Below are 25,642 nucleotides of genomic sequence, written 5' to 3'. Positions count from 1 at the left end.
AGGGGGGGATACCGCCTCGTGGCGCATTCTGGTTTCACAACTGGCTCCAGGGGGGTGGGCATTCTCCTGCGATCCTCACTTCCGTTGGAGATCACCAGGGTAGTCTCAGATGACAGAGGGCGTTATGTGTGTCTGACTGGGAGGTGGGAGGGGCATCCCCTTGCCCTGGTCTCAGTTTATGTCCCCCCGGGCCTCCAGAACTCCACCTTCGCGGACTTGGGTCGAATGCTGCTTGAACTTCCGGACAGCCTTTTGCTTATGGGCGGGGACTTTAATTCGGTGGTCTCGGGTGACCTGGATCGTCACCCACCCAGGGCCCTCCCCGCTGCCCAGGCATGGCTAGGTGGTCTGTTGGAGACCTTCGGCCTGGTGGATAGTTGGCGATTAATGCATCCGACCCAATGTCAGTACACCTTTCACTCTGGGGCACATGGGAGTCTTTCTAGGTTAGACTATTTCCTTATGCCCGCGGCGCAGACTGGTCGAATTCGAGAGGTCAGGCACCTGGCGAGGGGTATCTCCGATCATTCCCCGCTGTGGCTGCTCTTTGACACCGAGTCGCGGTCTGCAGGGCGGATCGCCCCCATTAACCCGTGGTACTTGCGAGACCCTACGACTCGCGATAGCCTGGTTAAGGCTATGGACCAATACTTCCTTGAAAACGAGGGGTCGGTGTTGTCTGCAATGTCCCTGTGGGAAGCCTTTAAAACCGTAATCCGCGGACACGCCCTCTCCCAGATAGTGGTGGCTAAGAAGCTCAAGAGTGAGGCAGTGGTGAAGCTGGAGACTGACATCTCTGGGCTGGAGTCGGCCTTGGAGGAGGGTGTCACTCCGGACGGACTCCATGCCCTCAGCCTGAAACAGTTTGAATACAGGTCTCTTGTCACTGACGCTGCCAAAACTATGTATAGGGAGCAGCAGGGTCGATTGTATGATGCCGGTGACAAGGCGGGTAAGTTGATTGCGTGGCTGGACAAGAAGGAGAGAGTGAATCGTGTTGTCCCGGAGCTGCGTGTCTCGGATGGAGTGTGTGTGACTGAGCCTGGTGAGATTGTGGAATGTTTCGCCGACCACCTCCGGGCCGTGTACTCCCCGGTGACTGATAGGGATGAGGAAGACTCTTGCCTTCTACTGAGGGATATTGCTTTGCCCGGCCTGTCCGTCGAGAACCGTGAGCAGCTGGACGCCCCCTTGTCGGTAGATGAGATAGCAACTGCGATTCGATCCCTTCGCTCGGGCAAGGTCCCAACGGTCTACCTATCGAATTATATAAGTTGCGCCCGGATAAACTAGCGCCCTTCCTCCGTCGTATGTTCCAGGAGTCCCTTGAGGCAGGTTCCCTTCCTGTCGACCAGCGACTGGCCACGATAGTCGTGATCCCCAAGGAAGGTAAGCCGCGGGACCGCTGTGCCTCCTACAGGCCTATCTCACTGCTAAACGCAGAGCCTAAAATCCTGGCTAAAGTCCTCGCCAATCGTTTGTTGAGCGTCATCTGCGATCTGATTCATCCTGATCAATGCGGCTTCATCCCGCATCGCAACACCGCCCTCAACTTGCGGCGTCTTCATGGCGCCCTCGCCAGGGCGGAGTACCTCTCCGAACCAGCCGTGCTGGTTTCTTTAGACGCCACGATGGCCTTCGACACCATCGAGTGGCCGTTCCTCTGGGCTGTCTTGACCAAATTCGGCTTTGGGGAGGGGTTTCTTGGCTGGGTGAAGCTTCTCTACACGGGACCCATGGCTCAGGTGGTGGTGAATGGGCGGGTCTCTCGGCCCTTCGCGCTCGGTCGGGGTACGAGGCAGGGGTGCCCGTTGTCCCCTCTGCTCTTTGCTCTCGCCCTGGAGCCACTCGCCGCTTGGCTCCGCTGGGAGCCCTCGATCAAGGGGATCCGGTGGGCCCCGGGCTTCGAGGATCGGGTCTCGTTATATGCTGACGATATTCTCCTGTATCTTACCTCGCCGCGGCAGTCGCTTAACGTTCTCTTTGATGTTCTGACTTCCTACGGGAGAAATTCGGGTCTCACGATTAACTGGTCTAAATCCTGTGTCTATCCTATCTCCGGTGGCCCTCCTCTCTTGCCGCCTCGGCTTCCGATCCAAGTATCTCTGGCCGGCTTTAAATACCTGGGGATATACGTCTGGTTGGACCCGGTGGCTCGCTATGAGCAAAATCTCCTGCTTCCACTGCGGCGTTTGAGGGAAGACACGGCTCGGTGGTGTAGGCTGCCCTTGTCCCCGCTGGGTCGGGCAGCACTGTTTAAAATGATGTCCCTTCCCAGATTCCTCTATGCACTTCAGAACTCCTTCGATGTCATTCCAGTGGCCTACTTTCGGGAGGTGGAGAGCCTGCAGAGGAGACTGGTGTGGGACGGACGGGCGCGTATCGCCCTGGCCAAGCTTACTCTCCCCTGGTACGACGGGGGCATCGCGCTTCCCGACATTCGCAGGTATTATTGGGCCTCGCAGTTATCGGCCATTAACCATGCCACGTATGCGCCTGGCTTGAATCCGGCATATGAGATGGATAAATTCTTGCTTCCCGGCGGGAATTATAACAGGGCGCTTTACTCCCGCTCGGCTGGACGGACCCTGACGGGCCCTACTAAGATTGCGGTGCGGACCTGGAAGGCGGCCAATGTAGCCATGGGCTGGAGTGAGCGACTAACATGTGCTACTCCTTTATTTGCTTCCGACCGACTGGGGAGCCTCTGGACGACGAAAGGGTTTGACCGTTGGGACACGATTGGTATTAGTAGAGTGGGAGACCTATGGAGGAAGGGCGCGGTTAAGACCTTCGCGGCGCTCCAGAGCGAATACGAACTCACGGACAGGGAGTTCTTCCGATATGCCCAGGTTCGGCACGCCCTGCTCTCCGTCTTTGGGGAGGGGACTAATATCCCTGCCTCTTCGCCCCTCGAGGACCGCATACTCGATGGTCATGTCCCCGACAGTACTATCTCTTTAATCTATAAAAAACTTATTAATAATCGGGCTGACCTATTGGTGCGCCTTCGGGAGACGTGGACGGGGGATGGGGTGGAATTAGACGATGAGGACTGGCAGTCCGCACTGTCGTCCCCTAAGGAAGTAGCCATTCCAGCCCGTCTCCGCCTGGTCCAGTTAAAGATTCTCCACCGGGTGTATGTGACGGGTCCCCGTTTGGTCTCGATGGGATTCTCGGAAGATGGGCTCTGTAAGCGGGGTTGTGGGCTCAGTGCCACCTTTCTCCATATCCTTTGGGAGTGCCGCGAGGTGGCGGAATACTGGCGTCGGGTTCATGGGGTCATGGGACAAGTCACCGGAGTTGCGCTGCTACCGGAGGTGCGCCGCTGTGTCCTGAATGTGTGGGAGCCCAATGATTATAACGCGGCTCAGACTCGGTGGGCGGCCCTGGGGAACATGATTGCCAAGAGGGATATAGCGCAGCTTTGGGGCTCCCAGCGGCCTCCCACCGTGTCAGTATGGAAGGAGAACATGGACTGGTGTATGTTCAGGGAGAAGACTGTGTATGTGGCCCGTGGTAAACCCGGGGCATGGGGTAGAATTTGGGGGCAATGGAACGCATATCGTGGGGGTATCTGTGCTCCCCCCCTTGTGGACACCGATATTGCCTTGTCCCCCTGACCCTTGATAGTTCCCTGCAACTTGTTGTAATAATCGAATATAGATGTTCCTCTAACGTTACCCCCCCCGACCTTTCAGTGCTCCTTCCTCTTGATAGCTAATTGAAGGTCCGAAGTAGAGTCCCCCGGATGTAGCCTGACCCACGTTTTTTGCCCTTATGCCTCGCCTTTTGTTTTTTAGTTGTTATTTATGTTAAATTTATGTCTCCTGCCTCCTTCGAACTATCCGGAGCCTTTAACGGGGCTGGGCCCCAGGAGTCGCCTACTGCCTTAACTAATGTACGATCCTTTCTGAATCTAGCGGCCGGCCCTGGTGGTTGTAGGCCCATGCTTGTAACTGATTTATTGTTCAATAAAAATTTGGAAAAAAAAATAAATTGTAGAGCCCCTGAAAATCTGTCACATTACAGCCCTTCACCCAGCCATCCAGTGACCGGCAAAACACATCCACACATTCCAACCAAGTGTTGGCATTAGACTTCTTACTGGACCTGAACTGATCCCTGTACTTTTCAGGGGAAGACCATACTTAGTAAGAAGGGTGTCCTTCATGTTTGGATAGGTGAGGTGATACCCCTTACCCAAAGATATTAAAGTATCCCTTGCTTCTTCTGGGAAGAGAGGCCACAATCCTGCGCCCCAATTCTCCTCAGGGACCCCATTCATGTGGATTGCTGCCTTGTACCCTTGAAACCACCTTTGTAAGTCAACCCCTTTCTTGAATGCCTACATTCTTAGGGATGTGTACAATTCTGTCTGCCTGTCTTGATGAATTGCTGCCACCGTCTGAGCTGGGCCTACTTCTTAGCTCCAGCTCCTTAAGACCTCGCTCATGGTCTAAGAGCATCTTCCTTTCCTCCATGGCTATTCTTTTGTCTTCCCTCTCACTTTCTATCCTGAGTTTTCCAACTCGAACTGCCTTGCTTCCCGCCTGTCCTCCAGCTCCTCTGGGGACAGGCTACTGCTGCCTGGCCTGGAGGGTTCCCCCTCCCAAAAGCACATCCACCCTAGAAATAGGCTCCTCTGCCTCTCCCCTGAGATCACCAGATTGCCCACTTGCATTTCTGGCTGCTTTTGTAGCTCGTCCTTCCTAGTGAGGCCTCTGACTTGGACTTTAGGTTCTTGCAAATTGATTTAAATTCCCTAACATTGTAGGATTCCAACCTATCCTCCTCAAATGCAATTTTCCAGGGATGTAATAGATGATGCTCTTGATTCCGGCATGATGAAGTAGCAAGTTCAAGCTGGCAAGATCAAAAATAGGCCAAAAAGGAAATAGTATGTGGTACGTAATGGTCTGTGATATGGTAGTAGTGCACACCAATCACTGTAAGTCAAGTGCAAACGCAAGTCCTATCCTCACCGCTGACAACCAATGTTAGAAATGGGGGTCTCTAGTTGGCAAGGGCTTGCACCTTTGTCCAAATAGGGACCCTTCTTCCTAGTCAGGGTAAGGGAGTTACACTCCTAAAATAACCCCTGCTCACTGTAGGAGAGTAGGATCTGCTTCCATGGTTACCCTCACTTTTTGCTGATGATTCACTGTTTTTCGACTTTAGTCTGGCTGGGACCATGCTATTCAGGGCCCCAGCCTAGCTTCTTCCTCTCTAAATTGATTGCATGTACTTTAGGTATACTCCAGATTGGATTCTGGGGTACCCTTATAAGTCCCTAGTATATGGTATACTATAAACCCAGTGCATAGGTACCCCAGAGGCCTACCAGGGGCTGCAGCATGTATTGTGCCACCCCTGGGAAGCCATTTAAAATGACACAACAGGTCTGCTACAGCAGCCTGTGTAAGGTGGTGTATGCACCCCTTACTGAAATATAGGTTACCTATATCTCTCCATATCACTGCACATGTAAACCTGTCAGTCACCCCTATGGCAGGCCTTAACAATCCTGAAGGCAGGGTGCTGGGTTTCATGTGAGAGGGTGCCCATGCATGAGCAGAACCCCTCTGCAGCTTTCGGAACCTTTATTCCGGGGTTGTTTGTGATGCAGCCAAACCATATACTCTTAAGTGCACTATAACCTCGCAGTAAATGCTAACTTTGGAATGGCTGCATGGAAACATGTCGTGTTTGGTGTCAAACACCTTGGAATCATACCTCCACACCATTAACTGGTGTGGGAGGTATGATTCCACCCTACTAGAGGGAAAAACATGGCACCACCGATACACCCGGTACCATCTTAACAGACCCTGGAATCACAAAATGGATGCTGCCAGCCACAGACACGAGTCTGCCCTCCTGCTGCTGGACGAAACTCCGTCAGGGGAGGCCTGGACAATAGGTTTCCTGTCACAGGGAGGTGTGACCACCTCCCAGACAGGCTCTAGTGTATTGGGGCTGGGTGGGTGCACTCCAAGAGTGCTTTGATGTCTGCACTGGGAGCACATTTGGAATCCCTGTGCATAGTCCAGCACAAACCGCTTGCAGGGGCACTCAGCCCCTGCTCTGGCGCGAAACTGGACAAAGGACATGGGTGTAGCCAACCCTCTGTCCTGACTCTCCCACAGCTGGGTCCCCAGAGTTTGTCCCACCCCTTCCTTGGGTATACAGTAGGAAATCCTGACTACAGGACTTTAGATTTACCTGGACGAAACTCTGCAACAGAATCCCAGAACTCCTACTATCTACACGACGTTGGATGACCGAAGAATCTCCCTTGGAGTAAAGGAGTTACTCCCCTGCAAGGCAGGCACCAAAGGCGCATCTGTCCGGTTTGCATCGACGCGGCTCCTGAAGGACACCGACAATTTTGCAACACAGGAGGTGGGTGTCCAAGCTTCCCCGAGGCCGATCCGTGCTCCCAGCAACTCTGAGATCCAAAGCCCTTGTGGGGATCGTGCAACCCGAACCCCTGGACACTGTGCACATTTGCAGCAGCATATGCTTCTTGGCTATCCCTGAGGCTGTGCTTTGGGCTACTTGTAGTCCAGGCCCCAAGCAGAGATTCCACCGAAGATTGCTGGCCTACGCTCCTCAAGTGACCCGTGGGCTGGTGTACGAGTTACTTACCTTCGGTAACGATGTATCTGGTAGAGACGATTCTAGACACAGATTCCTTCACGTAGAATTATCACCAGGCGTGAGACTGGATCCGGAAACGTTTTGCCACAGCATCCCTGTGCGCCGGGGCGACACCACGCAACTCCGCCCAGGCATCGTCCGCGTACATGACGTCAGCGAGGTCACATAAGACCCGCCCCGGCGTGCCCACGTCAGTTTTCCGCACCACAAGGCGGAACCAGCAGATAAAAAACTGTGGGAGCATGGAAACAGTGTGCGAAGAGCAGAAAAATTGGAAAGAAACAGTGACTAACAACCCCACCAGGGTAGTGCCAACACCGCAGACCCCAAGGGCAGGGAAAGAGGAAGAACGAGCAGAAACCCGCACAGCCACCCTACAGCACATAGACAACCCCCCATCCCTGTGCCCCGAAGGGAAGAAAAGGCATAAAAGTCATGGCACATGGAGGAAGCCCACCCCCCTCATCCTGAGAAAGGAATGGGACCAGTCCCAAGACAGACAGGGACAACAAACCTCCAGCCACCCCAACCTAGAGGGTAACCACCCACAAGGTACAAGGGCAAGACAAGGCCAGATGGCCCTTAATCAGAGGATAGCAATGGAAGGAAGGGAGGGGAGGGAGGACAGGGAAAGCAATCCCCCCAAACCTGCAGTAGCCAGAGCAGTAGGGCACCGGAGCACCGGAACCCCATCCTCCAAAGAACCAAGGGAGGAATGAACCGCCCCCAGATGGAGCCACCCATCTAAAACAAGGAAGGCACTCACAGGAGACACAGCCCCCCACGGGAGGCGAGTACCGAAGACCAACCCAAGGGTCCTTGCAGAATAGGGGAGGAAGGGCGGGCCGTGAAAGAATCTGTGGCTAGAATTGTCTCTACCAGATACATCGTTACCGAAGGTAAGTAACTCGTATATCTGATAGAGACTACTAGCCGCAGATTCCTTCATGTAGAATAGATACCCTAGCAATACCCCCGGGAAGAAGGGTCTGCGAAAGGACCCCACCAGCCAAAGCAGAACAGAGGGCCCCACAGGGGACCAAATCTGTGGGCCAGGTAGAACCTCACCCCTGCCAGGCCAAGGGAACTCCCACAAGCAGAACCCCACCGACCCCAATAGGACGTAGGAGGGAAGGAAGGCTGAAGAGGCTCATACAATCACAGCAGAGGAACCAAGGGCAAGGACGGAGAGGCCGAAGCACCCCACTCCCCCACAAGGCAACATAGCTTCCGCCAAATGCCGAGACAGGAAGACGGAAGAAGAAGAAGAGGAAGCCTAGAGGGCCCAAAGAAACCAAGGAGAAAAAGGCGAGCCCATTCCAGATTGAGAGCAGCCTGCCAGCCACAACAAAGCCGGCAGCCAAGGCCAGAAGCAAGAAGAACAGCAGAGGCCCCAGGAAGATCAAGAAGGCAAGGGAGAACACAGTGATATCCCAGACCGCAGAACGGAAGCAGAGAGAGGCAGAGAGGCCCGGGCCACCACCACGAGTGGCCGCACACACGACCTCAGGAAGCAAAAGCAACCTACGTAAACACCATGGAGAACAGGTACCCGAAGGCGACCAGAACTCTCCAGCAGAGCGTGAGCCATATGACAGCTACCATAACCCCACATAGGGCACGTGAAGTCCCAATATATGGGAACCCGCTTTGGAAGAACTTCCGCAGCAGAGGAAGAAACAAAAGAACCACCGGGAAAAAAAGCATCCCAGCTACAGGCTTGACAGCAGCCCAAGCAAAGCAGAAGGCCCAATCTCAGGGCCAAGTCTGGGCAACAACTCCTGCACAACTCTCACACAACAACAAAGGGGCCGTCCAGCAGCCAACAGTGCCAAAGTCCCAAGGAAGGACGGAAACGGATGGAAAAACCTACTCCACAACTAGAACTGCCGGCCTAAGAAGGCCCAAAAGCAACCCTAACTCAGAAGTCACTGAGGAGGGGACAGAGGAGGACGGAGCCCTGCCAAGAGCCTCTAGATGGCAGAGTCGACTAGCGCATGAAACAACAGACTGCCATCAAATGGGAGATCAATGAGCCTCTACCGAATATTTTCGGGGAAGACGCTGTCCCAAAGCCATGAGGAAACCATGGCAAGGCCCAGCGCCTCAGAGACGTCAAGAGCGGAGCGGAGAATAAACGCCGCAAGCTCCCGGCCATCCAATGCATGGTGCCGCAAATCCACCTGAGCAGGCTCCTGGAATGCTGAAGACCCCAGAGACTCAGCCGAGTCCCATAAACAGGAGGAGGCCTTAAGGGCCTGCAGGGCTGTGCTGGTTGAGGCGAAAATGTTGCACCCCCAAGTGTCCAGCCAGTGGGCCTCTCTGGACGGCGGGGCCAACAGGGGCGGCAGGGAGGGAAAAGCAGCCCGCAGAAGGGGACTTATGGCTGAGGGGTGAACGGACAGGCACGTCGGTTCACGCGGCGTCGGAAGGTGCCGATGCAGGAGAAGCGGAGGCACTGGGTCCCCGGAGGCAGGACGCCTCCAAGCCCCCGTCAAGGCAGAAAAGAGCAAACCTTCAAAGGGAAGCAAGATTTCCCTTCAACCAGAGCCCTGGTGGAGGAACTCCAACAGATGGTCAGCCGGAAAGTAAGCCACCGGGTCACCCATGCGTAGGATGCCCACAGCCACATCCGTAGGGCCCCAAGGTGGAGAAAGCAGCTCTTCTGTGGGCGACGACTGCAAGCTAAGGCGGCCGTCCCCGAGGCCAAGCGGGGCGGGCAAGGGCCAGACCTGGAAGTCAGGAGGAGCCGAAGAATGAGGGACCTGCCGCTCTTCCAATGAACAGCCCTGCCTCCGGAAGGGCGGCAAGCCACCCTTCGACGCCAGTGAAAAGGACACCACACGGCGACCAGTCTCCGGGGAGGACAATACCAATATGAAGCCTGCCTCCGGAGAAGAAGGAGCGTCCGCAGACGAATCCGCGGTACGACCCCTGCGTGGAGCCGTAGAGTCCGCTGCCTGAGGTAGGACACCGGCACCATCCTACGTCGCCAGACAAGGGACCTCCAAGTCACCCCGCACCAGAGACCGGAGACCGGAGCGGGGACCGGAGTAGAGCTGGAGCTGTACTGGCCCCGGAGCGGCGCCGGGACGGCGCTGGTCCGACCCCCGCTGAGGCAACCACCTGCGTGGGGGAATGGGATGGGCCCGGGGAGGGGCCCGAAGCCCTCACCGGCCGCGGGCCAGAAGGAGGCGAAGGTCGCACGGCAACCCCTGTGGGGGCGCCGGGGATGATACAACCTCCGATTTGCCCTCCAATGAGGCAGCCGCCTGCGAGGGAGTACGAGAGGGGCCCGGAGAGGGACGAGGGGTCTGCCCTCGACCTCGACCCGGAGCGGGACGAGGAGGGGCCACTGACCCCTGTGGCTCTGCACAGTCCAACTGCTGCCGGCGCCATAGCGGCGTCACTTCGTCCTTAGACAGGACCACCCTGCCACGGGACCGAGAGGGGCTCGGGGATGCAACCTGAGCCCCGGCGACCTCCCGCGACACCACAGGGACCCAGCGGGGTTTGCGGTGAGGCAGAGATGCCGTGGCCTGAAGGAGGTGCCCCAGAGGAGCCGCACCGCAAGAGCACCACATCCTCCAAGCCTGGATCCGACATAGTCGGCGCCGGGGCCGGAGCCACCGGCAGCACCGCAGAGGGCCCTGCGCCAGGCGAGGGATCCGCCAATGTCCCAGGATGGGAAGGAGTAGGAGACACCAGCGAGGCATGCAAAGCCGCCGTGTAAGTCTCCATCTGGACTCTCGATGCCCCAACACTAGGAAACGGTAGATAGGACGACACGCGGGGCCGCATCACCCACGGAGAGTCCACGCCCCCGGTAGGCCGGAAACCAGCCCCCGGGGACGAACTGCGACACTTACCCACTGGGGAGCGACGCTCACGTGACATCGGAGAAAAGCGAGGACGACGACCACGGCCGGATCTGAAGCCGTCCGCCGAAGCAGACAGAGGGGAGGACGTCGACCTGGAGAGACGCGCCGAGAGAAGTTTCATTCAGCGCTCCTGCCACGACATCGGCTCCAACTTTTGGCACGCCCCACAATCTGAGGTGCTGTGATCCTCCCCCAAACACCACATGCAAATGAGGTGAGGGTCCGTCGTCGACATAAGACGCCCACAAAATGTGCAAGTTTTAAAGCCCGAAGGCATTCGTACACTGTTTTCACCAAAAAAGAATGGAAGAAAGGGGGCCTTAAACAGGCCTGCAGCAAAGAACGGATCCACGTTGTACGTGGAAAAGGAAAAAAACTGACGTGGGCGCGCCGGGCGGGTCTTATGTGACCTCACTAACGTCACGTACGCGGACGACGCCTGGGCGGAGTTGCGTGGTGTCGCCCCGCCCCCGGCGCGCAGGGATGCTGTGGCAAAAAGTTTACGGATCCAGTCTCACGCCTGGGGATAATTCTACGTGAAGGAATCTGCAGCTAGTAGTCTCTATCAGATATCTAGTGATTCCTCTCGAGGTCCCTTTGCGATCCCTTGTCTGTCAACTTGTGGGTCCCTGAGAAGGGTACTTTGACTTTCAATGGGCTTACCTGGTTTCTCCAGATGTGCCCTGACTCTCCATTGCTTGGGGAGTCCACAGGACCTTGCTGGTCTACACCAAAGCAATTTATCTCTCACCGCGTGGGTTGCTGTTGCCAAGGCTTATTGGTCTCCAGTCCGGAAACGGACCCCCCAGCACTCGACATCCTTCGTGGGACAGCTCGCCTGTGGACTGTGGTCATCGTCGACGCCTCCTGGTCCCCGTGACAGTGGAGTCAAGCTTCATCTCTTCGCACCTGAAACACCCGACATCTGTGGGCATTCGTCTATCGTGCCCCTGGTCACTGGCAAGTGACCCAGACTCTGTCCCATCTGCTTTCAGGTTCTTCCCATCTTCAATCCAGGCTTGGCTCACCCCGGACACTTCTCCTTTCCACGGCCGCAGCACTTTGCAGCACATCGCCATTAAAATCATTGACGAATCCCGACACCATTTGACACCTATGCACCGGCTTCCCTGGGTGAGGTAACATGAATGCTCCCATGGGGGCTGGCCCTTGAACCTCTAAGTCTCAAGATGTTTGCTCAAAGTCCTCTCCTGAGTGTCCTTATTCTTTAAAATTCCAACCGCGACTTTCCTATTGAATTTTACGGGGCTCGCGGCTGTGTTCTCACACTGCACATGTCCCCCGTGGGTCTCCTGTGTCACTGCCTTGCGTGGTTCCTTGTGGTCCCAGCGATTCTACGCGCTCTAGGCACTGTGTCTAGTCAAGTCGTGGTTCTTATACCACTTTCTTAATATATGGTTTGGTCTCCCCCTGGGGCCCATTGTATATTGTGCTATTTGCTGTCGTTTAATAACTGTAGTATTGTGTTACTTGCTCTCTAACTTCATAAAGAGGTTAGTAGAGAGTATTTAGAAATAAATACATATATTTTATATATATACCTTGTGTGGTTCTCATTTCTTTTAGTTATTCAAGAGGCCATAATCTGGTAAACAAGCTGCTTTACACTCCTTCAAGACTTAGCCTGAAGGCTGCTCTCCGTAGCTACCACTAGGACAGCTTTCAATAAAGGTTGTCTTAAACCTAATCATCAATAAGGGTTGTTTGGACTGGTGCAAGGTGCCCACTATAACTAGTGGACAGCATAATCCAGGCCAACTTCTCACACTCACCCCCTTGGTAGCTTGGCACGAGCAGTTAGGCTTATCTTATAGGCAATGTGTAAAGCATTTGCACATAACCCGCAGGAATACAGTGTAAGCACTACAAAAGCACACCACACCAGTTTAGAAAAATAGCCAATATTTTTTCTATACTTTAAGACAAGACTAAAAACAATAAGAATCCACAATACAGTACTTAAAAATCTACAGTTGTCAAAATAAGCCTTAAAAACAGTTCCTTGATGTTGATAGCTCTGTCCGGGGCTCTCACAGCGTTGTGAGCAAACAAATCCAAACAGTTCTGGCTGACAGCGGCATCATGGGCCAGCTACGGTGTCGGGAAGATCCGCAAACAGAACTTTTAGGAATGCAGGGCATCGATGACCTCTCGTTGAGCTTCCGAAAACACGGCATCCACAGGCGTTGGTTCCGGAGGTCGGTGCAGGAATCGTCGGGGTCCTCGAAGTCACACGCGTTCAGGTCAATCTCCTCTCTGATAGAGTCAGGAGCACGGGCGTCGGCAGGTGTCGGGTGCTACGGTGCGAAGTGCAGTGGTGCGGCGCGCAGTGCCTTCAGGTCGCGCTGTGCGAGCAGCGGCTCGGTGGCAGCATCAGATGGCGTCATTTGTGAGACCAGGGTCGCGGTGCGTGATGAAGGCAGTGCTTGTCACGGTGCTGCAGGTCACGGTGCAGGCAACGGCGTCGTCTTTGCTGAAGCGCTGTCATCGGCTGACGAACTGGAGTCGATGGCACCGGCGTCGGTAGGCCAAGGATGCGGTGCGGGATGAGTACGGTGCCTCGTGTAACTTTACGAGCGGTGCCCTCTAACCACGGTGCAAGTAGCGGCATAGATTTTGGCGTGGAGCGGTGTCGTCGGGGATACCAAGGCGTCATCATGAAGCGAGGCGGTGCGGGGTGTGGTGCCCAGAGGTCACGGCGCGAGCAGCGGCTCGGTGGCCGCATCAGCAGGCGTCGTCGGTGAGACCAGGGTTGCGGTGCGGCACTGCGGCGGTGCCCTCTGTGGTGCCACGGCGTCGTCGTGAAGCGAAGCCAGTGCAGAGTGCGGTGCCCACAGGTCGCAGTGCGAGCAGCGGCTCAGTGGCGGCGTCAGCAGGCATCGTCAGTGAGACCAGGGTCATGGTGAGGCGTTGTGGCAGTGCCCTCTGCTGTGCCTTCAAAACACGGAGTCGGCAGCGGCGTCGTAGACGTCGAGTTGCTTTTCTGCAACCCTGGGCAATGAACTCCGCTCCGCTAGCGGAAGCTGCGTAGATTTGATAACTACCATTTCATTGAAAACACAGAATTCATGCAAGAATTTTCATTCCTTTACGCAATGGAGTTGCCTTTGGTAAATCAACTTTACCTTTACATGCTCAAAAGCATATAACCAATTCACTAAAGTGAATTTTGAAAAACACCAGGCAATGGAAGAGGTGATTATTTTGGGGTCACCCCTTACCGATGCCTTGAACACAAAGAGCATATAATGCTGAACGGTGGTGGTCCCATCCTCCTAGGACCACCCCAAGCAAAGTTATGGGCAAAAATACAATGCCAACCAAAGGCCCAGCAAATCATTATGGGGATAGATTCTACAGTTTAGTGAATATTATAGTATTAGCTCTCAGCTGAGCCCAAGAGCCTACCCCTTGAGGAATGTTTCGATATTGGATTCTATAATATTCACTGCACTCTAGAATATCGTCCCATAATGCTTTGCAGGGCCTTTGGTTCGTATTGTATTTTTGCCCATATCTGTGCTTGGGGTGGTCCTAGGAGGATGGGACCACCACCGAATCATTTCAGCATGATGTGCTCTTTGTGTTCAAGGCATCTGCTTGGTCCTCTTCCTAGGTTAGGAAGGACCCCAAAATCATCACATCTTTCACTGCTTGCTATTTTTCATTTTTACTTTTGTGAGATGACTATATGCTTTTTAGCATGTAAAGCTAGAATTATTTATTGTTTAATTAAAGGCACTGCTTGCAATATTTTCATTTTTGTGAGATGGCGATATGTGTTTTAGCATGCAAAGATCATTTTTTTTGTTTTTACTAAATATATGTGAGATTTCTGTTTGAAACTTTTATGAATACACGACGGAAGTCATGCATAAACTCTGGAATAAGCTACTGCACTCACATTCCATTAATAAAACAATTTTACCTTTACATGCTACAAAGCATGTAACCAACTCAGAAAAGTGAGCTTTGAAAAATATCAGTCAATGAGATAGGTGATGATTTTGGTGTCCCCCGTAACCTACGGGGAGGACAAGCAGGTGCCTTGAACACAAAGAGCATATCATGCTCAACAATTGTGGTGGTCCCATTCTCCTATGACCACCCCAAGCAAAGTTATGGGCAAAAATATAATGCCAACCAAAGACCCAGCAAAGCATTATGGGGCGAGATTCTAGAGTTTAGTGAATATTATAGTATTAGCGCTCAGTTGAGCCCGAGAGACTGCCCCTTGAGGAATGTTTTGATATTGCATACCATATTATTCACTGCACTCTAGAATATTGTCCCATAATGCTTTGCAGGGCCTTTGGTTGGGATTGTATTTTTGCCCATAACTGTGCTTGGGGTGGTCCTAGGAGGATAGGACCACCACTGATTCATTTCAGCATGATGGGCTCTTTGTGTTCAAGGCATCTGCTTGGTCCTCTCCCTAGGTTAGGAAGGACCCCAACATCATCACCTCTCTCACTGCTTGCTGTATTTTTATTTTCATGTTTGTGAGATGATTATATGCATTTTAGCAGTGTAATAATAGAGTTACATGTCGTTTTACCAAGGGTATGAAAACAAGTTACTTACCTGTAACTACAGTTTTCCAGTATTGGTATCTTACATAGATTCACATGCCTGAATCATTCCCCGTCGCTGAGGCGGGAGTCCCACGGTAAATTAACAAAAGTAGTGCCGTAAGTAAATAATAGTAGTAGGCTAAAAGAAAAAAGTCTAAGGCCTAAATCTTAGTAACCTATCTACATCCGTATAGTAAAAAGAACCAAAAGTCGGCTCCAACCAATCAGCTACCAGCACCCTCTAGAACGCTCTCAGCGGAGGCAGTTCTCCTCAGATTTTCTTAGCACAAGTGGGAATAAGTATCCCAAATCATAGAGAACTGACTCGCCGGGAAGGAGGGTGGGTGCATGTGAATCTATGAAAGATACCGATACCAATACTGGATAACTGTAGTTACAGGTAAGTAACTTGTTTTCTTATCCAGTAATGGGGTATCTTTCATAGATTCACATGCCTGAATCAGAGTAGCAAGCAGTATACCAAATGTACTGTTGTTTGCGGATGGTGAGAGACAAGTGTTCATAAACTCCCAATCTGCATCCACAATAGTTGAACATTTTAAAATGACCAAGCCTTTAAGAAATCAAAAGCCATCGTAAAAGACATTACCGAAATAAAACATGAATACATAAATATTAATATATGGTTATATATATATATATATATCTACTTCTCTTTAAACATATAAATATGTATGTTGCATGAAACATGGTAGCATGAATATTGAAAGCAATAGAACAGCATAGAAAAAGAGAAAGAGTACCTGAAGCTGACCTTAATGAAAAAGATGGCGTAGGACAGCCTGTCCAACCGCTGCATCTTCTTGTTTTGCAGATTGAAGACAGTAATGCTTCGTGAACGTGTGGACATTTTTCCATGTCGCAGCACGACAGATATTTTCCAGAGTCACTCCAGCAAACAATGCTGTAGAAGATGCCATAGTTCTTGTAGAATGAGCTTTGGCTTTTCACTGTAAAGGTTTGTTGGCCTTGTCATGGCAGAAATGAATCGTAGATGCCAGCCATCTGGCAATTATTGCCTTTGTCACTGCAGCTCCAAGTGTTGCTTGACCATAGGCCACAAACAGTTGGTTGGAACGTCTGATGTCTTTAGTCTTCTGTAGGTAGAATTTTAAACAGAGCTTAACATCCAGAGAGTGTAATGCTCTTTCAGCTGGAGTGGATGTATTCGGAAAGAAAGTTCTTAATCTTACCTGTTCATTCAAATGAAATTGTGACAGTACTTTAGGGATGAATCTAGGATTTTTTCGAAGAGTTGCGTAGTCCTGAGTAAAATGTAAAAAGGGTTCCGTGATAGTGAAAGCTTGGATTTCACTAACCCTTCTTGCTGAAGTAAGAGCCAGTAAAAGGGCGACCTTCCAAGTGAGAAATTTGAGATCAGCTTTGTGGATCGGCTCAAATTGACTTTTCATTAATTGCGCTAGCACGGTGTTGAGTTCCCACTCTGGAGGGGGTGCCCGCACTGGAGGGAAGGCTCGGAAAAGCCCTTTCATGAATTGTTTGACAAGTGAAGACGAACAGAGAGAAGGAAGTTTAGCGCATTTTCTGAATCTGGAAAGAGCAGCAAGATGGACCTTGATCGATGAAAAGGTAAGCCCAGACTTAGCTAGAGAAAGCCAATAAGGGAGAATTTGTTCCGCAGGAGCTTGAACTGGGTGAATGTTATTCGCATCGCACCAACAGCAAAATCGCTTCCATTTTAGGCGATAAGTCTTGATTGTGCTCTGGGCACGAGATTTGGCCAAACTTTCACGACAGTCTGGTGAAATGTTGAGGTCCTTGAACTCTAAGAAATCAGGAGCCATGCGTGCAAGTGCAGGGACTGTGGGTCCGGATGAACCACTTAGCCTCTGTCCCTCGACAACATCGTAGGTGTCGGAAGAAGGTGAATGGGCTTGTCTTGAGACAATAGCAGAAGCACCTGAAACCAACACTACCTTTGCCAACGGGGTGCAATCAGAATTAGACGGCAACCCTCCAGCTTCATCTTGCGGAGCACTTTCAGGATCAATGGTATTGGGAGAAAAGCGTTTGCACAAATCCCTGACCATCGCATGGACAGGGCATTCCCCCTTGAGACCTGTTAAGGGAACCTGCTGGTATAGTATCGGCATTTCTTGTTCTCCCTCGTTGCGAATCGATCCAGTGCTGGTTTGCCCCAAGCCTGGAATACTCTGTTCGCCTGCTCCTGCTCCAGCCACCACTTGTGACAGTCCGATTGAGACCTGCTCAGCGTGTCCGTCAGAGTATTGTGGAGACCCCTGATGTGCTCGTCTCTCAGGGTTATCCCGTGGAATGTGACCCACTTCCACAATTCCTGAGCCTCCTGTGAGAGCGTAGCTGATTTTGTTCCTCTTTGCTTGTTGATGTAATACATGCTGGTCGTATTGTCGGTATGGACCAGCACTGAGGAACCCGCAATCCTTGGGAGGAACGCTTGCAGAGATAGAAAGATGGCACGGAGCTCCAGTCTGTTGATATGCTGCTGTTTGTGTACTTGAGACCATTTTCTTTGAATCTACAAATCTGTCACCAGGCAGGTCGCTCTCCCCATCCGCCACGCAGTCCCCTGTGGGTTGAACCTCCGTTGCCGCTTTTGCCGCCTGACTGCTTGCTCCCTTTTCTATTCTGTACCCCTGCGCTTGGCTTCTGTGCCACTTTGTTTTTTTCATTCTGTGCCCCTGTGTTTTGCTTTCTGTACCCCTGTGCTCTGTTGTCCCTCTCCCGCCGTCTTTTCCCGCCGTTTTTTTCCCTGGGTTTTCCCCGGGTTTTCCCCCACCGCTGAGCCCCTGCGGCCCCGCCCCCTTCACTCCCATTGGCCGCCCCGCTCCCACCTCCCAGCTGCTCCTCCCTCCCTCTGCCCTCATATGGAGGCCGCGAAGCGGTGGTAGAGAGTGACCTTTGACCCTGTCACCAGGCAGGTCGCTCCCCCCATCCGCCACGCAGCCCCCTGTGGGTTGAACCTCCGTTGCCGCTTTTGCCGCCTGACTGCTCGTTCCCTTTTTTATTCTGTACCCCTGCGCTTGGCTTCTGTGCCACTTTGTTTTTTCATTCTGTGCCCCTGTGTTTTGCTTTCTGTACCCCTGTGCTCTGTTGTCCCTCTCCCGCCGTCTTTTCCCGCTGTTTTTTTCCCTAGGTTTTCCCCGGGTTTTCCCCCGCCGCTGAGCCCTTGCGGCCCCGCCCCCTTCACTCCCATTGGCCACCCCGCTCTCACCTTCCACCTGCTCCTCCCACTGCCCTCATATGGAGGCCGCGAAGCGGTGGTAGAGAGTGACCTTTGACCCTGTCACCAGGCAGGTCGCTCCCCCCATCCGCCACGCAGCCCCCTGTGGGTTGAACCTCCGTTGCCGCTTTTGCCGTCTGACTGCTCGCTCCCTTTTTTATTCTGTACCCCTGCGCTTGGCTTCTGTGCCACTTTGTTTTTTCATTCTGTGCCCCTGTGTTTTACTTTCTGTACCCTTGTGCTCTGTTGTCCCTCTCCCGCCGTCTTTTCCCGCCGTTGTTTTCCCCGGGTTTCCCCCCGCCGCTGAGCCCCTGCGGCCCCGCCCCCTTCACTCCCATTGGCCGCCCCGCTCCCACCTCCCAGCTGCTCCTCCCTCCCTCTGCCCTCATATGGAGGCCGCGAAGCGGTGGTAGAGAGTGACCTTTGACCCTGTCACCAGGCAGGTCGCTCCCCCCATCCGCCACGCAGCCCCCTGTGGGTTGAACCTCCGTTGCCGCTTTTGCCGCCTGACTGCTCGTTCCCTTTTTTATTCTGTACCCCTGCGCTTGGCTTCTGTGCCACTTTGTTTTTTCATTCTGTGCCCCTGTGTTTTGCTTTCTGTACCCCTGTGCTCTGTTGTCCCTCTCCCGCCGTCTTTTCCCGCCGTTTTTTTTCCCCGGGTTTTCCCCCGCCGCTGAACCCCTGCGGCCCGCCCCCTTCACTCCCATTGGCCGCCCTGCTCCCACCTCCCAGCTGCTCCTCCCTCCCTCTGCCCTCATATGGAGGCCGCGAAGCGGTGGTAGAGAGTGACCTTTGACCCTGTCACCAGGCAGGTCGCTCCCCCCATCCGCCACGCAGCCCCCTGTGGGTTGAACCTCCATTGCCGCTTTTGCCGCCTGACTGCTCGCTCCCTTTTTTATTCTGTACCCCTGCGCTTGGCTTCTGTGCCACTTCGTTTTTTCATTCTGTGCCCCTGTGTTTTGCGTTCTGTACCCCTGTGCTCTGTTGTTCCTCTCCCGCCGTCTTTTCCTGCCGTTTTTTTCCCCCGGGTTTTCCCCCGCCGCTGAGCCCCTGCGGCCCCGCTCCCTTCACTCCCATTGGCCGCCCCGCTCCCATCTCCCAGCTGCTCCTCCCTCCCTCTGCCCTCATATGGAGGCCGCAAATCCCAAAGGCGCGCCTAAGGCAAGCCCGTGTGCGCCGTCCGCCTGGACCGCACCCAGCGCCAGAACCCCTGGACCCCGCACCCCCGCAACGCCAGACTGCACTACGACGCAAGCACCCTCCACGCACTCAACACCAGACGAGACCACCCCTGCTACCGGGCCACCCCGAAACGCACCCAGGGGCCTTTCACCTGCCGGAACTGCAGATTCACCAGCATCCAACCATCCACACCACCAGCCAAAGAACCCAACCACCTCCGCTGCATCCTCCTCAAAACCCGCTCCGCTCGCAAGCACGCCATCGAACTCTGGGACCTCCTAGACTCCACCGCCCCCGACGTCACCTTCCTGACGGAGACCTGGCTGAACGCCACCTCAGCACCAGACATCGCCATAGCCATCCCACAGGGCTACAAGATCTCCCGCAGAGACCGCACCAACGGAGTGGGAGGAGGAATCGTCATCATCCACAAAGACTCCATCAAAATCTCAACGAACACCGATGACACCCTCACCACTGCCGAGCACATGCACTTCCAGATCCACACCGACCCCAACACCACCCTCAGAGGAACTCTCATCTACAGACCTCCCGGACCCCGCCCACAGTTCAGTGACACGATTGCCGACCTCATCAGCAGCCACGCCCTGGCTTCCATGGACTACATCCTCCTCAGGGACCTGAACTTCCACCTCGAGAACAACAACGACACCAACTCCACTGCCCTGATCGACAACCTCGCCAACCTCGGACTCAAACAGCTCGTAACGACACCTACTCACGCCGCTGGACACACGCTCGACCCCATCTTCTCCGCAAGCCCCCACGTCTCCTTCAACCACACCACCGAACCACACTGGACCGACCACAGATGCGTTCACTTCACCTTCAGAAAACCCACCACACACCACCGCACCCAACAGCTATCATGCCGCTGTTGGGGCAAGGTCACCAAGGACCAACTGACTACCGCCCTCGCCATGAGACCACCCACCGACCCCACCGACCCAGACACTGCTGCGACCAACCTCACACAGTGGATCAACGACTGCGCCAACACCCTCGCCCCTCTCAAGACCTCTACAACCAACCACACCAACAAGAAAGCCGCCTGGTTCACCGAGGACCTCCGGATCTCCAAGCACACCTGTCGGAAGCTGGAGAAGAAATGGCTCCACGACCGAACACCAGACAACCACACAGCCCTCAAGAGCGCCGCCCGCAGACACCACCAACTCATCAGGACCGCCAAGAAGACCGCCTTCAAGGACCGCCTAGACAACAACGCACACAACAACAAAGAGCTCTTCAGCATCGTGAAAGAACTCTCCAACCCCAGCTCCAACACCAACGACATCCCGCCATCTCAAGACCTGTGCGACTCCCTGGCCACCTTCTTCCACCGCAAGATCACCGACATCCATGACAGCTTCAACTCCGACCCCCCCCGCACCCACCACTGAGTCCACCACCCCTGCGACTACCACTCGCACCAGTCGCCTGACCGTCTGGTCCAGCGTCAGCGCCGAAGACACCATAAAAACCATGAACTCCATGCACTCCGGATCCCCATCGGACCCCTGCCCTCACCACGTCTCCAACAAAGCCAGCGCAACCATCGCGCCCCACCTCCGGAAAACAATCAACTGTTCCTTCGAGACAGCAACCTTCCCAGAAAGCTGGAAGCACGCCGAGATCAACGCCCTTCTGAAGAAGCCTAATGCGGACCCCAAGGACCTCAAGAACGTCCGGCCCATCTCCCTGCTCCCTTTCCTGGCAAAAGTGACGAGAAGATTGTCAACAAACAGCTGACCCGCTACCTCAAAGTTAACAACATCCTGGACCCTTCCCAATCCGGTTTTCGCAGCAACCACAGCACCGAGACCGCCCTCATATCCGCCACTGATGACATCCGGACCCTGATGGACAAAGGAGAAACAGCCGCCCTCATCCTCCTGGACCTATCAGCAGCCTTTGACACGGTCTGCCACCGCACCCTATCAGCACGCCTCCATGACGCCGGTATCCAAGAGAAGGCCCTGGCCTGGACCACATCCTTCCTCTCCGGCAGAACCCAGAGCGTCCGCCTCCCACCCTTCCGCTCCAAAACCACCGAGATCATCTGCGGCATCCCACAGGGATCCTCCCTCAGCCCGACGCTGTTCAATATCTACATGGCCCCCCTCGCCCACGTCGCACGACAACACAACCTCAACATCATCTCCTACGCCGACGACACCCAGCTGATCATATCCCTCACCGAAGATCCCCACACCGCCAAAGCTAACCTCCACAGAGGAATGAAGGCCGTAGCCGACTGGATGAAGGACAGCAGACTGAAGCTGAACTCAGACAAGACAGAGGTCCTTTTTCTCGGACCCACCCCATCAGCCTGGGACGACTCTTGGTGGCCCACATCACTAGGCACAGCCCCGGAACCCACGGACCACGCACGCAACCTGGGGGTCATCCTCGACTCCACTCTCTCCATGACCAGGCAAGTCAATGCTGTCTCCGCGTCCTGCTTCAACACCCTCCGTATGCTCCGCAGGATCTTCAAATGGATCCCCCTCGACACGAGAAAAACCGTTACCCAGGCCCTCATCACCAACAGACTCGACTACGGGAACGCCCTCTACTCAGGAACTACAAACAAGCTCCTGAGATGACTCCAACGCATCCAGAACGCCTCGGCCCGACTCATCTTCGACGTCCCCCGCCGCAGCCACATCACACTCCACCTGAGAGGCCTGCACTGGCTCCCCGTCAACAAAAGGATCACCTTCAAGCTCCTGATCCACGCACACAAAGCACTGCACAACACCGGACCCACCTACCTCAACAACCGACTCAGCTTCCACACCCCCACCCGAAGCCTCCGCTCAGCCAACCTCGCCCTCGCCACAGTCCCTCGCATCCGAAAAACCACCGCCGGCGGCAGATCCTTCTCCTACCTCGCCGCCAAGACCTGGAACACTCTCCCCACCATCCTACGACAGACCCAGGACCTGCTGGCCTTCAGAAGACTCCTCAAGACCTGGCTCTTCGACCAGTAGCACCCCCCCCCCTCCCCAGCGCCTTGAGACCCACTCGGGTATGTAGCGCGCTTTACAAATGCAGTGATTGATTGATTGATTGCAGATGATCTCCCCATCCCTCCATGGAGGCATCGGTCGTTAAAACAAAGTCTGGAATGGTTTGTAGGAATGTGAGACCTTGGGCTAGATTCGTTGTTTGTGACCACCAATGCAGAGAATCTATCATGCCCGGCGTGATCTTGATGGAATCGTCGAATGAATCCAAACTTTGTTGCCATTGAAGGTGTAGCTCCTCCTGAAGAGGCCTCATTTTGAGCCGTGTCAAGGGTATGAGATTTATTGCAGAAGAGCACATCACCAGGAGTGAAGCAAACATCCTGACAGAAACTGACCTTCTTCTTGAACTTATAGTTGCTAATTTTTTGAGACGTTTTTGGCGGTCGTGTGAAAAGAATGCTTTGCACTGGACCGTGTCTAGCATTGCTCCATGAAAAGGAATGACTTGAAGTGGACGCAACTGCGCTTTGCTCTTGTTTAGAGTCAGCCCCAGAGAAGCAAAGAGATGGAGACATGCTGTTGTGGCAACCTTGGATTCATGTTCCGAAAGATCTTTGAGCCGACAATCGTCTATATATAGGGAACACTTGGATTCCTCAAGATCTCAATGCTCCTGCCACTGGTGCCAAGCACTTCGTGAAGATTCTTGGTGCAGATTTCAGCCCAAACGGGAGCACTTTGAACTGATAGTGGGCGCCAGCCACTGTGAAGCGAAGATATTTGCGATGTTTGGGGTGGATAGGGATGTAGAAATACGTATCTTCCATATCCAGAGAAGCCATAAAATCTCCTTTGTTTAAACAGCTTAAAATCTCGGAAAGCGTGACCATCCGGAAACTTCGCTTTTTGAGGAATTTGTTGAGCTTGCGTAGGTCTAGAATCGGTAGCCATTTCCCTGACTTCTTTTTGATCAGGAAGAAACGAGAATAGAAACCTGTTCCTTTTTGAGATGATGGAACCTTCTCTATCGCATTCTTGAGGCACATCGTTAAGGCTTCTTTGAATAATAAATGAAGATGAGGGGGATGGGGACCCCTGGGCGGAGTAGTAGGTGGGGAGGTGTGGCTCACTGGTTAGAGGCGGCAGATCCGCAAGCAGAGAATCGGCCAGGGACCAGGGTTCAATTCCCGACGCGGCAGGGTCGTGGACCAGGGTCAAAACGGACTTGATAATTCTCGCCTCGCTACCTACTCTAACCAGGAACACACTCGGCAACTCTGGGCATTAGCTTGCCTCATCTCCACAACGGCCCCCCACATTCGCCGGGGATGCCTGGTTTCACCTTGGAGATACCCAGGAGGGACCATCTCACAGGGATAGCCAGGACGGGTTCCCCAGCGGTCTACAGCGCCACGACGCCTCAGGGCAGCAGTGCGCTTTACAAGACACATACATTTACATTTACATACATTTTGTTTGATAAATTCCAGGGTGTGGCCGTTGGCGACTAGGTCCAGAGCCCATCGGTCTGAAGTAATTTCCTGCCACTTGTGAACAAAAGCTGAAATCTTCGCGCCCACGGGTATGGAGGGTAATTTGGTTGGCGCCCTGTGGAGATCACTGTTTCCTGTTAGCGTCTCTACTTTGATTCTGTGATCGCTTTCGACCACCCTGATGAGAGAAACTAGCCGTAGAGGATTGGCGGTATGACGACTGGTTGTAAGGCTGTCTATACTGAGATTGATACTGACTGTGTTGTTGGTTTTGGTATCCTCCTCTTGATGTAAAACCACGTCCTCTTGCGCCTCTGAAATATCCGCGGCTGTATTGAAGGGCGCCTAACGATCTAGCGGTAACCATTTCAGTTTTGATAGCTAGGAGGGCCTCATCAATGTGCTTACCAAACAAAGACTCTCCGTCATAGGCCATGTCCAGAATCTTTGTTTGTACCTCAGGTCTGAAAGTAGTGGCTTTAAGCCAGCCCTGGCGTCTAAGCTCTGCAGCCCCAGCGAAGTTGGTGTTCGCAATGTCCAGTGCGCAATCTATAGTTTCAGATGCAGCACGTTCTCCTTCCAACAGAATTTTCCTGGCTTCCTGTCTATGGTCTTCAGGGATAAGGTCAATGAGACCCGCCATATCTGACCACATTTGACAGTCATAACGGCCGATTATCGCTAGAGAGTTAGTAGCTCTAATAGAGGCCACTGCCATGGTAGAGAATTATTTGCCTATGAGATCCAGGCGACGTCCTTCCTTGTCAGGCCGTGTGGTAATAGGCACTGCAGGATTTTAGATCACTGTTGGGCGGCTTGCGAAATTACCGAATCTGGTCGTGGATGACCAATAAGACAAGATGGGCTGTTAGCAGGGGCACGTATTTTTTCTCTATGCGAGGAAGCACTGCCGGAATGGAAGCAGGCGTCTTCATGATCTTAACCCCCTCCTTCCAGATATAGTCTATGATGGGTACAGCTCGCGTGGTTTTCCTGGACTCCTCCTTGAAATCATGTAAAAAACACTCTGTCTGTTCGACCGTAACAGGCAGTTGGAATCTAGCTGCTGCCCACTGCATTAAATTATGAATGCCCCCGATGTCCTCAGGGGAGAATCAGAAGGTAGAGGAATAGGTGGAGAAGGCATCGGCATTATATAATCGTCCCAGGGATCTGTAATATGAGTATTTTCAGGTAATTCGCCCTCTTCAACCTCATCTTCAGAGGAGGTAGTGTCATGCTGCACCTGCTCAGAAGGACCTGAAGTATGAGCCGGTGTAACAGGAAACTCAGACTGAGGTAACGGATCAGGAACTACCACTGGTGGGGGTGGATTTTCTGAGACAGCCTGTTGTGGGGGAAACCTTTGACGGTAATCCGCCAGCATGGCCTGGAGATCCTGTATGAGCGTTGGAGGGAGGTGACTCATTTCCCTCTGGCGTGACTCCCTTCGATGAAATCTATGATGCGGAACCATAAGTTGTTCCTGGTAATATTGTCCCTGGTAATCATCTTCGTCGTCGTCATCCTGACACTTGATGTTAAGCTCAGAAGGATAGTGAGCTGTGCCAAATGGTCCCTCATCATC

The sequence above is a fragment of the Triturus cristatus genome, chromosome 4_2 (genome assembly GCF_964204655.1).
Source record: "Triturus cristatus chromosome 4_2, aTriCri1.1, whole genome shotgun sequence".
Taxonomy (NCBI): Eukaryota; Metazoa; Chordata; class Amphibia; order Caudata; family Salamandridae; genus Triturus; species Triturus cristatus.
This window is presented reverse-complemented; position numbering follows the sequence as displayed.